Source organism: Psammomys obesus, unplaced genomic scaffold, assembly GCF_907164565.1.
Source record: "Psammomys obesus unplaced genomic scaffold, mPsaObe1.curated_primary_1811, whole genome shotgun sequence".
NCBI lineage: Eukaryota > Metazoa > Chordata > Mammalia > Rodentia > Muridae > Psammomys > Psammomys obesus.
Genome location: NW_026596079.1, coordinates 14777917 through 14795228, shown reverse-complemented (window position 1 = coordinate 14795228; position 17312 = coordinate 14777917). Strand labels below are relative to the sequence as shown.

The 17312-nt window shown below is 45.0% G+C and overlaps 1 long non-coding RNA gene across 3 annotated transcripts in view; it reads left to right on the top strand.

Moving 5' to 3' along the window:
- The window catches only part of LOC129690876 (uncharacterized), a 196163-nt gene that overhangs the window by 45935 nt on the left and 132916 nt on the right, over positions 1 to 17312 (top strand). For all 3 annotated transcript variants that reach the window (XR_008722367.1, XR_008722368.1, XR_008722366.1), the window contains exon 3: positions 15486 to 15811. This is a non-coding gene — a long non-coding RNA (uncharacterized LOC129690876). The remainder of the gene's footprint in view (positions 1 to 15485; positions 15812 to 17312) is intronic.

Sequence of the window (17312 nt, the reverse complement as noted above, 5' to 3'; positions counted from 1 at the left end):
TCAGGACAGCATGGGGGTGGTTGTGGGTCTAGGTGTCCCCAGCCCTGACTGAGAGAGACCTTTGTACTTTCTGAATTGATTTTGTGCTTCCTGCCCATCAAGGACAGCCTTTACTGTCCTGCTATTTGCACAGCAGGTCCTGTGGCTTCCAGTCTTTACTCTGTGTTCCCATCCAGCCCCTCTTATTCAATCTCTGGTAGGAGCCCTGGAGCTTAGAGATGAGCACTCAGTTGAAAGAAGGGGAAAACCCCACATCATAGAGACAGTAGTGGTTGGGCAAATCTAAAAGAGGAGCACTGATTTGGTGTCTTGGGGCGGGCTCAGCTTGCAGCACTACTGCCCTTCTGGGGTACGCTCTGCTGCTCTTCCGAGCTGTGATACAAGCAGAGCACCTTGCCTGCCTCTGGGTCACTCAAGCTCCTCACTGTTGGCTTCATTCACTCGCCTTCATGGTGCTTTCCGAAATAGTGTGTGCCTGAGGGTTGGATTCCCCTACTGGGATGACATTAAATACCTCTGTAATGCTTAGCTCACTTGTCATCTACACCAGGCTCTGGACTGCTGCTCACCTTAGGGAAAGGCTCAGCAGCTTCGCTTGCACTTCTCAGTCCTCTCAGGCTTGCTCACCCAGAATGCTAGGAATGGCCAGATGCTGCCCAGGCTTGTATTTGGCCTTAGTCAAGGTCAGGTTGTTCGGGAGGAAGAAGGGGGAGGAAGAAGGGGGAGGGCACCCTAGCTTAGTAAGTAGAAGGAGGAAGGCCCCCAGACAGAGCAGCAGCCCGGCAAGATCTTTTATGTGCAAGCCTGGCCCATCAGCAACTCTGCTTGGAGTCACCCCCATCCCTCATTTCCTCCTACACCAGGAAGGGGTGCTGGGCAATTGGGAGGGGGCACTGCTTCCGATCTGGTGTGAAGCTCACATTCCTCTGCTGTATCCTGGGGTTGCCTGCCTGCCGACACCTGGCTGGAATAACAATGAGTGGCAATGCGGGCCTTCTCTCAGCTGCGAGGATGCTTTGCTGCGAGGGGCTCATTCTGCTGAGCTAGCACTTCCTCCCTGCCTTTCTTTCCAGGCCCTCTTTGACTAGAGTTTATGCTGAGAACAATCCTTGAGGCTGTGTAATCTCATCTCTTATGCACATGTGTTGTGTGGATGGGAGACAATCTCGATACAGGAACACGGTTAGGCCAGGAAAAAATGGACTGAAAAACTGACTTGAAGCTAAAATCACCTGAGATGTCACCTTTTATCTGGCATCTCTTTTGTTGTGCCTGTCCCAGGGGTTTGGGTCAGCTGCCCTTTACCACCTCATAACACAGTTAGACTTGGCTGGGTATGGAAAGGCCACTCTAAACCATTACAAGACATCATTAAAGGCTCCTTATGTTGATGTTTCCAGTCCCTTCTATCTTTGGCTACCTTTATTATTTTTTTCCTTGACCTTTACAATATTTTCTAATTATAGTATAAACAATTATTCTGTCCAGAATAGAATAGGATAGCATTTCTGCAAAGCAGGCTACTATCCCAGCATTTTGCATATATTTACCCATTTGATTCCAAGCAGCCCTAGATGATGGTGCTGGGACAGAGGTTACTCCAGGGTCAGAGGTCACAGAGCAAGTTCTTAGAAAAGCCAATATGGCAAACCCTGAGAGTTCACTCCTAGAAAAAGAAGAAAACTTAGAAATAAGCACTACCAGCATCTCTAGGTCCCCATGTGAAAGCATGCAGCTGCTCCCCCCCCCCCAAATGTCACTGAATCCTTGCACAAGAATATCAGTTTTCAGTGAGTCATCCATTTCAGTGGTTCCACATCCTCTTCCTTCTTCCGAACAAAGTATCTTTTATAAATACCATCCCTTTTTGTTTGTTTTTCATTTAAAAGATGTGTTTTTTTTCTCATATATTACAACCCTAACACAGTTTCCAGTCTCTCCACTCTTTCCAGTCCCCCATCACCATCCCAACCTCCCTTCTCACCCAGATCCGCTCCTCCTCCATTTCCCTTCATAAAAGAACAGGCCTTCTAGGGATATGAACACGGAATAAAAAGTTACAATAAGACTAGGCACAAATTCTCAGGCTAGACTGGAGGAGCCAACCCAGGATCCCTTTTGCTTCTGAGAGGACCCATATACTCTGTTGTGTGGCTAATGCACCCTTTGAGATGGAGGAGCTGCACCTGCCAAGTGAGGTCAGTAATATACAGCCTAAGACACTGCTGATGGCAGAGGTGGTACGTGAGCAGAGGGCTGGGCCGAGGGCTGAAATTACGCTCCAGTAAATTGCAAGTTGTGTACTGTGTATTATTACCTACTGCAGTGAAATGCTTAAGCAGTCGTTAGTAAGTCACAAAGCTGCCAATCTTACGCTTTGTTATTAAATGATAATGATACTAATGCCATTGAGTTTTAATTAATTCTATTACCTAGCTACAAGCTTTGCAGTATTTGCCTAATATCAAAAGCTAAGAGATAAAGGATGTCAGATAACACCAACTGTTTCCAGCAAACTCTTCTACACTTCTCCTTTCGCCCCAAGGACTTAAGGACCTGGTTGTTACCATTGCTAAGAGCTCCTCAGCTTCCGCTTGGAGAATGTGTGTCACCTGCACATTTTATTTTGCTGTTTAAAGGAAGTATTTGTTTTTATGTTATGTTCTTTGGTGTTTTACCTGCATGTGCAAGTGCATCAGATCTCTGGAGCGGGGTTACAGACAGTTGTGAGTTGCCATATGGGTGTTGGGAATTGAACCTGTGTTCTCTGAATCAGCTCCTCACTGCAGAGCCATCTCTCTAGTCCCTTACTTTATTTTATAAGAAACTAATCCAGAGTACCCAAGTCCCAGAACAGCCAGTTTCTTTCCCTCCCTTTTCCAATATTTTTCCCCCCTCCTCTCTCTAACTGTATTTCAGGCTATCACCTAGCTGCCATCTCCTGCCTTACTCAGCCGAGGAGCCCTCAGTTGTCCCTTATAAGAAAAGGATACAGTTGGCCACACATCTTACTTTATGTGAGAACGCAATGGATGATTATTCTGGGTTGAAAGGGCCAGACTGGTGACCAAACTAGGCTCAGAATGTGCCGTTATTTGGACAGGGGAATCTTTCTAACATAATTACTTCAGGTGAGCTCATATTGTTAGTGGTGAGAAAGAGAGGTTATAAGAGAGGAACACAGCTCTAACTAGCCCAGGAGGTCCCCTAGCTTTTTTGTTTGTTTGTTTTATTTTGTTTTGTTTTTAAGAAATCTTGACTCAGGCCAAACTTAGGTTTATGGATTCAACATTGAAAAGAATTTCAGGACTAACTTAATGTCTACCAGTATCACTGATGCTATCAACGAGATTTTATTTAAGCTTAAACATTAGAGTTAAGAGAAAAAGAGGGGACGACTTTGGTGGTGTGAACCTCTAATCCCTGTATTTGCAGGTACAGGTGGATCTCTGAGTTCAAGGCCAGCCTGGTTTATAGATCTAGTTCCAGGACAGCCAGAGAGAGCTATACACAGAAACCCTGTCTCAAACAACAACAATAAACAAACAAAAAACTAAACAAAAACTTGAGAGAGAGAGAGAGAGTGAGAGAGAGAGAGAGAACGAATGAGCGAAAGGTGCTGAGACAAAAGTAAGACATGCCCAAGAAAGGGTGCATGCTTATCAAGGGGAAACAGAGGATATAGTAAGGCATAACTTTACCCTTCTCTCTTCTTTGATAAGAGAAGAGGCTCCAGAGATGCCTTGGGTAAAATCATAATCTGATAAGGAAAAACCAGGAGCCACCAGGGTTGCACAAGGAGCTCTGTCCTGGAATTCCTAGTAAGATTCCTAGAAAATTGCAGGTTAGTAGCTGAGAAGGGAGAAAAGCCTCAAGAGGCTGTAAATTGTGCTGAAGCTCTTAGTCCTCTGCTAACAAAAGCTTCGGCTGGGTTCCAGATTGAAGGACTTCTTGGCAGATTGTCACAGCCCCAAGATTTTCTTTGCCTTTCTAGCCTGCCTCAGAATAGGGTTATGGAAAACTCTGCAGCTTGGGATTGCTGTTGGGCCAAAGTAAAAGGGGGGGGGGGGGACGTGGAGGGAGGCAGTCTTAGGGATATAGGGAGAAAGCGAGGTGATAAGGGAAGGTAGGTAGAGATGGGCGAGATGGCGCCATAAGCCAGTGAGTGACCAGACCAGGCCTGAGGACTCAGTGCAGGAAGACTGCTGCATAGAGCCTCCAGGAGAAAACAGCCCACTCTTCCCAGGGTGTAGGCTTCTTAACCAACAGAATTGAGGGAGTTATGCTTCTGCTGGTGGAAGGTGCCCATCATAGAATGGTTTGTCAAGAAACTCTGACAGTACCCCTCTCAGAATAAGACTTTGCCCGTTTGTGGGAAATAGAACAAGAAAATGGCGATATCTGTCTCCCTTTTACATATGTTCTTTACACAAATACTGCTAATGACTGTGAAGTTCACAGTGGGACAGATCATTTTGTTCCATACCCTCTGCTGGAGTTCTGAGAGCAATTGGAATGTCTAGACAAGCTTCCTCTTCTATTAATGGAACCATCTGCCACTTACTCTCTGAGGGGTCTTGGGTAGATGGTGAAGCATAGTGCTCTAGACCAAGGAGCCTTGCCTGTGAAGTGCAAGGTGGTTTGGGTCATAGCACTGACCAAATGCTATGATGCCAATATATATGGTCATGCCACCTAGCTGAAAATCTAAACTGTACTGGGTAGTTTTTCTTTTGTCACCATGACACAAGCTAGAGGTGTTTGGGAAGAGGGACTCTTAATTGGGGAATTCTGATGCCTATAGGCTATCAGAATGGTCTATAGGCAAGTCTGTGGGGGCATGTTCCTAATCAATGGTTGATGTGAGAGGGACCACTACGGGCAGTGCCATCCTTAGGCAGGTGGCCCTAGAAGGTATAAGAATACAAGCTGAGCAAGCCAATAACCAACATTCTTCTGTGGCTTCTGCCTCGGTTCCTGCTTCAAGCTGTCTCTGCCTTGAGTTTCTGCCCTGACTTCCCTCAGTGTTGCACTGTGATTGGGAGGTGTAGGGTGAAATAAATCCTTTCTTTCCTGGGTTGGTGTTGGTCTGTGTTTTATCACACCAAGCTAGAACCTTAGTCCTTTTTATTTTTTAAATATTTTTTTAAAATTATGTATATGTGTGCTTGTCTGGATATATCCCACATTCATACAAGTACCCAGGGAGCTCAGGAGGGCATTGACTAAGTTCCCTGCGCTGCAACAATAGCCTTGCTATTCAGGGTAGGAAATCTGGCTTGTGAGAGATTATTTCAGTTCTGGGGCTGTTTCTAAAGGTAAACACACACTTTCCCTTCTTCACCCCATTCTTGTTGCCTCATCAGTTTGGGGTGTTTATATACATGCCAGGGAGCTGACTGGGTGGGTATCTGTTTGCAGGTCTGTTTTTTTTTTTTTTTTTTTTTTTTTGTGACTGGGCCTCATGTAACCCAGGTTACCTTGGAGTGTAGTCAAGGATTGCCCTGACTTCCTGATCTGCCTGCCTCTACCTCTCCTGCGTTGGGATTACTGGTGTGCAACAGTACACTCGGTTTGTTCTGTGCCAAGAATGGTACCTTTGTTTTTGTACACTGTACGCCACAGCCCTACAAGTCTTGCTGGGGACTAAACTGTTAGACTCTTGGTGCCTAGGACCTCATGCTTACTTCAGATAGGGCCTGTTAGGCATATGTGACAGCTTTTCACCATGTGTAAGGAATCTGAAGAAGAGAGTTAATTGGTACACACATTTTGGAGTTTTACATTTTACAAGTATTTATTTAGTTTGTGTCTGTGTGTGTGCATATCACAGTGCATATATGGAAGTGAGAGGATAGATTAAGGGAGTCAGTTCTTGACTTTTACCATGTGGGTTCTAGAAATGAAAATCAGGTCATTAGACTGAATGGCAAGCACCTTTAAATGCTGAGTCATCTTGCTGTTCCTCTTTGTGATTTTTTTTTTTTTTTTGTTCTTACACCTAAAGAAGAGCATCTGTACATTTTTCGCTCCAGGTGTTTAGAAAAATAAAATCACTCCTAGTATCTGCAGCTTTTTTTTTTTTTTTTTCTTTTTCTTGGTTGTATTAGAAGTATATGCCCTTAGCCATATACTAAGTGTGTGGCACTTAGTATACTAAGAGTTGGCATACACCTTTAATCCCAGAACTCAGGAAGGCAGAGTCAGGCAGATCTCTGTGAGTTTCAAGGCCACCCTGGTCTACAAAGTGAGTCTAGGACAGCCAAGGCTACACAGAGAAACCTTGTCTCAAAAAACCCCAAACAAAACAAACAAAGGAATAAGAAAAATAAATAAATATATGCCTTTTATAAGCAGCTTCAAACATTATAGAAGTGTGAAAGATACTATCCCTGTCTGTTGTCAGAGAGGAGTGAGAGAACTTTGCATAGGAATCCTAGCCCCATGTCTGTGAGTTCATCTGGGTTGTAGAGGGGACATTTCTGCCACCAGGGGAGATGGCAGAGTTACAAGGAGGCATTTAGTGCAGTTGTCTCACTTGTGGTCTCAGTGGGGCTCAGTCTCTGTCCTCATTCCTTCCTGCCCCCTGCTGCAGATTGTCTGGGAATACAGAGGCAGGAGAGCAGAGGGACTGGGGAAGTGACCTGGTGCTTTCCCACTGGCTCCTGCCCTTCCCCTCCCTCCTACTTGCTAGTGTTGGCCAGCGCAGCTGTCCTGCCTGGGTTAGGTGAGGACACAAAGCAGCAGGCATTCAGCCTGTGGTGCCTGTGGTATCCCAGGACCTAGGCCGGCCCCTAGCTTCTGGTACATTCTCCTCATAGCTTCTGAGAAATCCTGGGCAGCCTCAGCCCCGGCATGCTCCTCTACCCAGACACACAGCAATTCCCAGGTCTCACACTCAGTTTACCTTGAGCCTACTTACCTGTTGATCAGGCCTTGTGCTAGTACTGTCCCTTGAAGTCACTTGGGGAATAACATTTTTTCATCCTTAACCTACTTGGAAGGTGAGCAGGCAGGACACTCAGAAAACATCTTTCCTAAAGGTACATCTTGCCTGCTGAGAAACCATCATGACTAGTATTAGTTTTGCTGATGGACCACTTGTAGATGGTGATAATAAGGGTTAATGTTCTCTGTGAGGAGGGGACCTGCTGTGCACACTGCATGGATTGTTTCACTTCCGTCTTCCAATAGCCCTGTGATAGTTCATCCCTTCTCCCCCTTATCTTCAGGCAGTACTGCCCCAAGATCCTCATTGGATGTCTCAAACCATAGCTGGTCTCAAGCTCATAGACACTGTTTTTCCCCTACAGACATATTTGGATAAATTTTAATTTGTAAGTGAACTATAACAAGAGATTAACAACGGTAACCTATAATAGAGTAGTCATTATCATAAAAGTTCTTTAAGTTGGTAAGTTGCTTACTTCTGGAAAATTTTATTTTATTTTTAGATTATGGCTGGCCATGGGTAACTTAGACCATGGAAAGTGAAGCTGTAGATGAGTGGGGATGACTACAAGGGTAAATGTTAGTTCCTGAGGAAGAAGGTCGGACTTAGAAATGCTGAACAACCTCTCTGGTGTGCCCAGCGAGCAAGGATGTGGGCAGCAGCATGCTCTTGACAGTGCAGATCCTGGGCTATGGGAGAGAGGTATATCCGTGAAATCTGTTCCCAGTGGGAACTAATAGCTGCCAATATCATCACTAAAAAATAACCTCCATTACTCTGGTTCAGCACATGGTAGGTCTGCACAAATATTTACTTCTTCTACTCTACATCTGTGATATTTTTCCCCTTATTGTTCGGACTGGATCTAGGACCTTGTGCATGTGAGGCAGGCCCTCTACGATTGACTTATATCTCTTGCCTAAAAAAAAAATAAATAAATAAATAAATAAAATTATAGTACATTTATTTATTTCTTTTATGTGTGTGAAATGCATGTACATGTACCATATGCATACCTGGTGCCTTTGGAAGTCAAACGAAGGCATCAGATTTCCTGGAACTGGAACCATGGATGATTGAGCCACTGTGGGTTTTGGGAGCCAAACCTAGATCCTGAAAAAGCAACAAGTTCTTATAACCACTAAACCATTTCTTTAAGTCATTTGTTTTTTTCAATACAATCTTTTTGAGACCCCGTCTGATGGTATGGATCTGACGCTGTGTTGTGGTCCTAGCTGCTCACAGCTTCATGATGGAGAGAAGTCTGGGGGTGAGCAAAACAATGTGGGGCTCAGGATGAGGAGAAAATACTTTTGTGCCCTCTTGTTTGTAAAACATTCTACTTCTGTTGCTTTCAATTTATTTGTTTTCAGAGCTTGCACTTGCTTATTTGCATGTGTGAAGATTTGCATGTGGGCACAAAGGTCATAGAACATGTGAGGAAACCAGAGCACAACTTCCAGGATCCGGTTCTTATCCCAGGGTTTGAACTCGGGTTATCATGCTTCACAGGAAGTAGCTTGACTTATGACCCCTGTTGTCAGATTTCTTTTATTTTTTTATAGTTCACTTACTAATAAAATACAAGTATTATTTATAGTATTTACATAACATCAAAATGGCAACTGTTTTTTTTGTTTTTTTACATAGCATGTTCTGAGACATTGTATTGATAACTACAGACACAGCTTTTTCACTGACTGCAGCTTAAAATTCATTTTTTAAGTGCATTTGTTTGCTAGGAATGCTGTAACAGATTACCAGAAACTTATCTCACCAATCCTCCCACCCGAACACACACAAATGTAGTCTCATGTAACCCAGGTTAGCCCTGAGCTCACTATAGCTCACCATGGAATTGTGAAGGACAGTTAACTTCTGATCTCCCTGCTCCTGTCTCCAAAATGGCAGGATGTCAGATATACACATACCACTTTGACCTATTTTATGCAGGATGGTGGATTGGCTGCAAGGTATTTTTGCATGCTAGACAAGCACTCTTACAATGGAGCTAATCTCATCCAAGCCCCTTAATATTAAAAAACAAACAAAAAAATTTAAAAATATCACGACAGTGTATATAATTGCTCAGGCTACCCTTCAAGTGTGTGCCAGCTTGTCTGGTCTCATGATGTTTCCTGAACACAGATAGCATCAGATGATATGGAGCTGAGGCTGTGTTGTGGTCCTAGCTGCTCACAGCTTCATGGTGGAGAAAGGTCTGGGGGTGTGCAAAGCAATGTGGGGCTCAGGATGAAGAGAAAATGCATCTCAGTCCTCTTGTTTTTAGAGCATCCTACTTCTACATACTGTGGTCCATGCTAAGCCAATGGACCAGATGATGTCAGGCTTTGGGGGTACTGGGGAGGGATAGTGATAGATTAGCTTTGAGGGTAGTCACAAGGGATTATGAAAAGATTGGGAGTGGCTACATGTGGATGAAAAGGGCTTTGTTGAATGAGAAGTTACTATGGGGATGAATAGGCCCAGAAGAACATTATTATGTGAGATGTGCTGTGTAGTGGTAGCTAGAATGGAATGTCTAAGGGCTTGGAGCCTTCATTCCAGTCCATCTTATCACTCCTGTGACTCATTCTGCTTTTATGACCTGTAGTGGAGGTATGGGGCTGGTTCCTGTCTGGTGGAGGGGTTAAGAAGTTTCACAGTGTTAGGGATGTTGGTGTGCAAGTCTCCATGAAGCTCTATGGACATGAGCTTTGGGAATAACGATCACTGTGGCCTGAATGTTAAGTAGGTTAGTCAGATGAGGCAACTGGATGTGTCCGGTGATATAAAGGAAAGTCCTCATCCTCCTTGCTACATACCAACCCTTCCCTTTCTTGACATTCCTGTGGTCTCCTTCCAGCTTGCAGGAAGCTGGTTACTTTCTCCATTAACTTCCTATGACCCAGAGGCTGCCCCTCTGAGACCTTCTCATCCTCAAGGAGAGGGGCATAGCTGGACTTTTGGCTGCTTTAGTGGGTTCTCTTTCCTACCTCCCTACACTACCTTCATCCCTTCCAACTCCTTAGCACTAGGTAGGAGAAAAAGAGGTTTGAAGGGAAAGGGGTCACTGATAGCATTAAAGTACTTCCTCGATTAGGGGGTATCGGGTTTCTTGGGGAAAATTTGATTTTTGTAGTCAGGATAGCTCCAAGCAGAATCCAAATGTAAACTTCACCAGAATTCCAAATGTAAACCATTATCAGCTGGTAAAATCACACCCCTGCTAGAGCACAAGATAAATCATAGTAAGCTGCTGTGGACAATCTGGAGTAGCTCCGTATCTCACACCTGGGATTAAAACAAAATCATTTTCACATAGCATTTCTGTGTTTTTAACAAAATTAAAATTCTCATTACAAGGTCCTGAGGAACAGTTTCTTATAATTAGTATTCTTAGTGGCTTAGAGAGAAGTGAGCATTGAGCTTTGTTTCAGCTTCTTCACCAGCATCTCCACTGGTGGTAGGAGGTCGTTAACTACCCTGGATCTGTTTTCCTAGGGTAAGACTTGGAGCGTACCCAGGAGCTGCAGGGGCTGCTTGCCCACTCTGTTCTGAGCAGTCCTGTAAATAAGGGAACCAAACCCTTTTTGTGAGTCAGTTTTATAATCTGTATGACCAAATATCTGAGGAAAAACAAAAAACAAAAACAGCTTAAAGGAAGAAGGATTTTTGTATTAGTCAGTGTTCTCTAGAGAAACAGAACTTATGGAATGAATATGCGTATATATGTATCTATGCATGCATATATATATATATATATATATATATATATGGATATACTTACTCTGTATAGCAAATCAAATACATGCATGTATATGACTTATTAGAATGACTTACAGGCTGTGGTCCAACTAGTCTAACAGTGGCTGTGTACCGATGGAAGGTCCAAGAATCCACTAGTTGTTCAGACTGGAAGTCTTAGCTGGTCTTATACACCACAATCCTGAACGAGTAGATTGTAATACCAGTGAAGGAGTAGACTGCTAGCAAGAGCAAGCAAGCAAAGACAGAACAAACTTGCTTCTTCCAGGTCCTTTATATAGGCTGCCAGAAGAAGGTATGGTCCAGACTAAAGGTGAGTCTTCTCAGTGCTAAAGATCTGGATTAAAGGGGTCTCTTCTCACCTCAAAGATCTGAATCAGAGGTGGGTCTTCCCAGTTCAAAGGGTTTAAGAATACACCATTCAGGTTGTTTGGAGTGGTGAGCACACACCTTTAATTCTGGCCCTTGGGAGGCAGAGATATTTGGATCTCTGAGTTTGATTAGCCTGGTCTGTATAGTAAGTTCCAGGATATCCAGTGAGATATAGTGAAACCCTGTCTCAAAACAAACAAACAAACAAACAAACAAACAAACAAATAAACTAGAGAGAGAAAAAAAGGAAAAAAATATTCCTCTCAGGTGTGCCCAGTCATTTGAATTTTAGCTAATTCCAGATATAATCAAGTTGACAACCAGGAGTAGTGATCACAGATTCATTCAGTCTCATTGTTACAGAGGACTCAGCAGCAGGCAAAAAGCAAATGCCTGCTAGAGGCTGCCTTTCCCATTTCCTCCACACAGACCTAAGCCTGTGGGGATGGAAATGCCCACATTCAAAGCAGATCCGAACCCCTTGGTTAATTCTTTCTGCGAGCACTCTCACCAGCACTCTAAGTTGAGCTCTGCTGCTCCCTCAGGTGCCTCTCGATGGGTCAAGCTGAAAAGCAAGGTGAACCTGAGCCAACTCCTCTCATCTCCCAAGCCTCATTCATGGTTGTGTTCTCAGCTTGTGAGCACACTCTGTGCTTAGCATTCTCTCAGTCCATTCTGTAGATCTCAACAGATGAACCCAGAGGAGACTTTCTGCTTTTAATTGAAAAAAAGATTTTTTGTTTCTTTCTCTCTCTCTTCCTCCCTCCCTCCCTCCCTCCCTCCCTCCCTCCCTCCCTCCCTTTCTTCCTTCCTCCTTCCTTCCTTCCTTTTAAGGATTTGTTTATTTTATCCTATGGGTATGAACGTTCTGCTTCCATGTTTGTATGTGCACCACATGTGTACCTGGTGGTCGTGGTAGAGTTCAGAAGAGGGGTGTCACATCCCCTAGAACTGTGCTGTGAGCCACCCTGTAGGTGCTGAGAACTGAACCCAGTTCTGAATCTTGACAGGAATAGTATATCTTCCCAGTGCCTCAAAGAGATACTTTCAAAGGATGTACCAAAGGCCACAAGGCCATGACCCCATGTAGGGACAAACACTCTGGCTTATTGTGTACCTAGCTCACTTCATAGTCCATTCCATGGTGTGAGGATGAGCCAGTGCTGGAAAGCTTGGGGGTTCCGGAGCAGCTGATCCCTGTTAATTCAGCACCTTGGGAAGAAAGGAAAGGAAGCAAAAACGGGGTCTGTTTGCAGTGGGATAGTTACAGCTTTGACTGTTGCTTCTGTGCTTCAGTGAGGGAAGAAACAGATGGCTTCTCTGCCATGTTTATCAAATTGTAGTTTTCCAAGTGAGAGAAAGGGGTGGATGTGGGGAGAAGGCTGGGCCAGCCATACCTCCTAGGACTGTTTTCCTGACTCTGCAGTCAGTGATATGGTCCTTAGGCTGCGTTATTCAGGGATTAGAATTAGACATCAATTCCCATGGTTGATACTGATATTCTCAGCATATTGGACAGTTCTAGAAGACAGAAGAGTACGAAACTCAGGTAATGTGTGCATACGTACATGTAGTGTCAAGATGACCTTGAGGAAGAGAGGAGAGAACACTCAGCCATACACTGGAGGACACATGGGTGTCAGGGGTACTCTGTGCTTCTTTCTCTGGTTACTAATACCTTGCACTGGCCCTGCAGCTTGCAAAGCATTTCTGTGTTCAAGAGAGTTGATATGCAAAGGTCTTTCCCCTGTTGCTGATGGGTAGAAAACTGGAACAGCCTGTGGGTCTTAACAGTGGCTGGTACAAATATGTAGGAGGGAGGGTCACAAAGGAAGTGACACATTTGAGCCTGACAGTCTGGGAGACAGAGAGGAAAGAGACTCAGCCAAGAGAAAGGACCCGAGGCTGTATTTTCTTGTGGGGCAGTTTCTGTGTCACCAAGCCAGACCATGCTTCCTGACGAAGCCTCCCCCTGGATGCCTTCCAGGCATGGCCAGCTGACAGCAACAGGCTGTGAGAAGATGATGTGTTGAGGCAGGGAGCCCCGGAAACTGCCCATTCCCAAGCCAGAGGGCCTGTTTTCCATTTCTTTGATGGCTCCACAGCACACTTTCCCAGGAAAGTCTTAAAAAGTGTAAATCCTCTTTCGCAGAGTAAAGCACATCCTCAAAAGTAGACACAATGAGAAGTTCAGTGTGGGTTAGGCAGCACCTGGATGGATGGAGCATCACCCCTTTCAGAATGCCCTCTCCCAGTCATTCGACCTAACTTTTGTTTTGACTTATTTTTCTTTTGTGATTTTAATTAGTTATTGTTAATTATTTGTGTGTGCATCTGTATGTGTCTGAGGACACCTTTGTAGAATCAGGTCTTTTCCTTCTACTCTTACGGGGAATCTATAGATTAAATGCAGGTCACCAGGCTTGTGCCCCTTGTTTTGGCTTCTAAGAGCATAAGAGCACCACAGAGAAGTTTAGCTTTCTGTGTTTTTATGTACTCTCCTGCCGTCTTACTTGATCCTCCACTCGCCCCTGCCACAGTAATCTTTGAGATATGTGCTGTATGTATGGCTGAAACTCAGTTCATGCTCATTGTTCTTTAGATTCTGTGTGTGCTTTTAAAGTCCAGCCTATAACTGATGTGCCTTTCCGGAGTTTCTTAGCGATGCTGGGAGAATCTCAGGCTTGAGTCTTGTTGTCCCTGTGCACATAATTTCATGCAGTTATGCCAAAGACTGGAGAGCCTAGATTCATAGGATATGTGTCTACTCCACATGGGTAAACTGTGTATGGCATTGTCCCTGTGTATTACTTTTAAGGGATTGTCTTCTTCAGACAGTCTACTGTCTGTCTACTCCATTAACTGGTCTCTGTGTTCTGTTTCGTTCATTTTAGCTTTATTGGCAAGTAAGATAGCAGGTACAATGAAAATGCTCTCTATGAGAAAAGCATTTGGTTTCGAGGACACCTGAAGCCCCATGTGGCAAGCCCTCCCATGATGTTTTCTGGGCAGGTGAGAATATGGTATGGTGCCCTTTCTTCTGAGCATCCATGCTGTCACTGTCCTTTGTCAGGAACTACCACTTGGCTACTGTAATGCTCAACCAGCCGTATGAGAATTCTTTCTCAGGTGACAGAACTTTAATGGACTCGACCACAGCAAAGTAAACTTGGCTTCAGGGCTTCAGATTTGCCCATGGGACTCAGTGAATGTTTAACCATATGTTCCCCATCTTCTCCTCTTCTGCTAACTGAGGCTGTGCTGTAAACCAGAGTTCCCCCTTTCCTCTTGATGTCTTACCCTCTGAAAGACTAAATTGACTCCAGATCTGACGGTCAGCCGCTGAGCTCCTCCTAGTTGCTGCCCTGGGTCTCAAGTTTCTTAGCTCTGCAACCAAATCAGAACAATATATAAATCATAGCCTTTTCTGTGTGTGAAGATGAAATGAGATTACATATGTGGGAAATGCCTGGATGTTTAGTCACAGCCATCTTGGGTAGGTATTCATATTCCTCATAGGGTAGCTTAGGACACTGTATAGAGCCTCAGATTGGGAAGACAGACTGACTGCCTACCTTCTAGCTGCTCTCTTACTAGTGTGAACCACATTCATTGTCTGTGCCCCCAAATATGATCTGGGAACTTTGTTAAAGAATCCCAGGTGGTTGAGCCGTTGTGTGGGATATGGTAGGCCAGGGCTTTTAGCAGGATGAATGACAGATGCTCCATGAAGGGCCATTAGTGCTCTCAGGTGGCTGGGGAAGTTCAGGCTCCAAGCTCTGATTTCTAGGATAATGTGAATGCACTGGATAGAGGACACCAAGACACAGTAGCTGAACCAGTCTAGAAAGGCCCAGGAATTGCTGAATGAATAAGAGAACACGCCCCAGGCCCTGTCCTGGAGAAGCAGCTCATAGAGCAGGCAGGACCTGGAGCCAGGCCAGGCTTATGTGGTTGCCTTTAAAAAGAAACAAAACAAAGACTGACTTCCGACCAGCTGACCCTAAGCTTCTAAGCCTAGTCGCTCCCTACTGGGACCTTTCAGACCTGCTGGGTAGCCTGGCTGGGTGCCAGGTCTGGCCTTCTATCAGCCTAGGCAAGCTTCTAATGCTAACTTTCCTCTCCTCAATACTGTGGGCTAAGTCCTCCTGGAGCTAAAATGTCCCTGCCTGGATGGTAGCAGCCAGCTTAGTGGCACTAACAAAAGTATCTTCTTTCTCTGTAATCTTTTCCCAAGGCTTTCTACTCAGCTGTGCTTGGATGCTAGTGTCACCTAGAGTATTTTGCTGCACATTCCTTTGTGAGCAGTTCAGGGTCAGGTATCAGGAAAGAGGGATAATAGCTACTGTAGCCTGTGATTGTGCCAACATGATTTTCTTCTCCCTTGTCTCAGGCCTGACCTTCTTAACATGGCTATGGTAAGAAGATGTCCTCCAACAGGCTGTGCTTGCAGACTACATGGAGCCTCTCTTGGGGATTTTTCTGAACCCTGTGGATTTACAGTAAGACCCAGTTTCCTAGGGAGTAATGCTGGTGGATGAAGATTCTGGAATAGCACACCTGCCTTGCCTTGGGATGCTACAAGTGGCCCAATGGATTCTTCCAGCCTAGATGCCCACTGGGGACAAGGACCATAGCTGAGAGGACTGCATCTCTACCCTTGACTCAATGGGAATGTCTGCTCTCATCTCTTGGGCAACTTGGAGCTCCCTCTAACATGTAAGTCCCTAAGATCCACCTCCTTTTGATGAAGCATTTCTGGCATGTTCCTGTGCTTTAGACCAAGCTGTCCTGGCTAGTGGTTAAAGGCGCTCTGTTGATATGGCTGTTATGAGAAGATTTGTTGGCTTCTGTGTTCGTCTATGTATCTGGTGTGACACTGGGAGCCTGTGGGAGATGGACAAAAAGTGAAAGTTGTTATTAATTAAAAAAAAAATAATTCTCCCTGGAGAATTATTATTCTACCCATGTTGATGGGTACTGACTAAAGGTTCTTATTTCTGTCTAGTCTGTGAACATTTTGAAGGCCAGGGTTTGAGGAGGATGTCTGTGTGGCATGTGCTCTCTTACTGTGCAAAGAGGATAAATGAAGATGTGATGGTTAATGCATTAAGACACTAGCAGTACCACTGGGAAGATAGATGCAATACAATCATTTCTTGGCTCCATGCCTAGAGCTGAGAACACCGTGGGACCAGATGGTTGGTACCATGAAAGGTGTGTGTCAGTAGGTGGCTGTTCTGGACTTAAGTCTCTACCAAACAATGTGACTTAGAGCCAGTGACAGTCAGGCTCCCTTTCTTTCTCTCATCAGCAAGACTAACGTTAGTATTTTCTTCTGTCACCAAGTTAGTGTTGAGGCTCACAACAGGCACCATCTATAGAGCATGTGCTTGATGCCTGACAGAGTCAGGGCAGTGCCAGTGCAAGGAAGCTTCTGTGGAGGGTAAGTGTCGGTTGGCCCTGAGAAGTTTCTGAGCGGAGCCAGGCAAGCAGTGCTAGACTTTGCACCAGACACTGTGAGTTGGCCCATGTGCAGCTATGCGGGTCATAGTTCCTACAGTCCGCTGGAAGGCTGAGCATCAGGCCTATAATAGACAAGGGAAACAAGCCTCCTGCCAGCTGGTGGGAGGGAGTAGCAGACTTGACAACCAGCGCTCCTGTGGCTCTGCAGCTGACTGGCAGGAAGCTTGACCCCTCAGGAGTTGCCAGGTTGGTAGAACCCAGAGATGTTTACTGTAGTACCAGGCCACCTGAAGGAGAGTGGTAGCCCCCCCTCCCCACTAGGAGGTAGCACAGTGCTCATGTCATCATTCAGCTGCCAAAGTGGCACTTGAGATAGGATCTGCTTGGGATGAGCTTCTCTAGGTCTAGGGTGCCAATGATAAACTCCTGGGCAGGCCTTCTTGAACTGTTCGTGTAAACAGAGTGAGTCCTCTGGTTATGGTATGTTGTTATTCACAGCTCCTAGATGTGCCACTGACTTCATGCTGGAGGAGTCTGAGAACCTCACTGTCTTGCTTAAAGGCTGGACACATCATACACTGCTGCAGCAGAGTTGGTGTGACACGATGGTGACCCACTGTGGTTTTCTTGCAGACCCACTGACAATCAATAAGAGCATGGTCCTTTGGGACAACTGTGTAATTCAATCCAGCTGTCCCTTGGGTGGGTAGTGTGTCTTCACCCTGTAGTTGAGAGCCATGAGGTTTGTGACTTT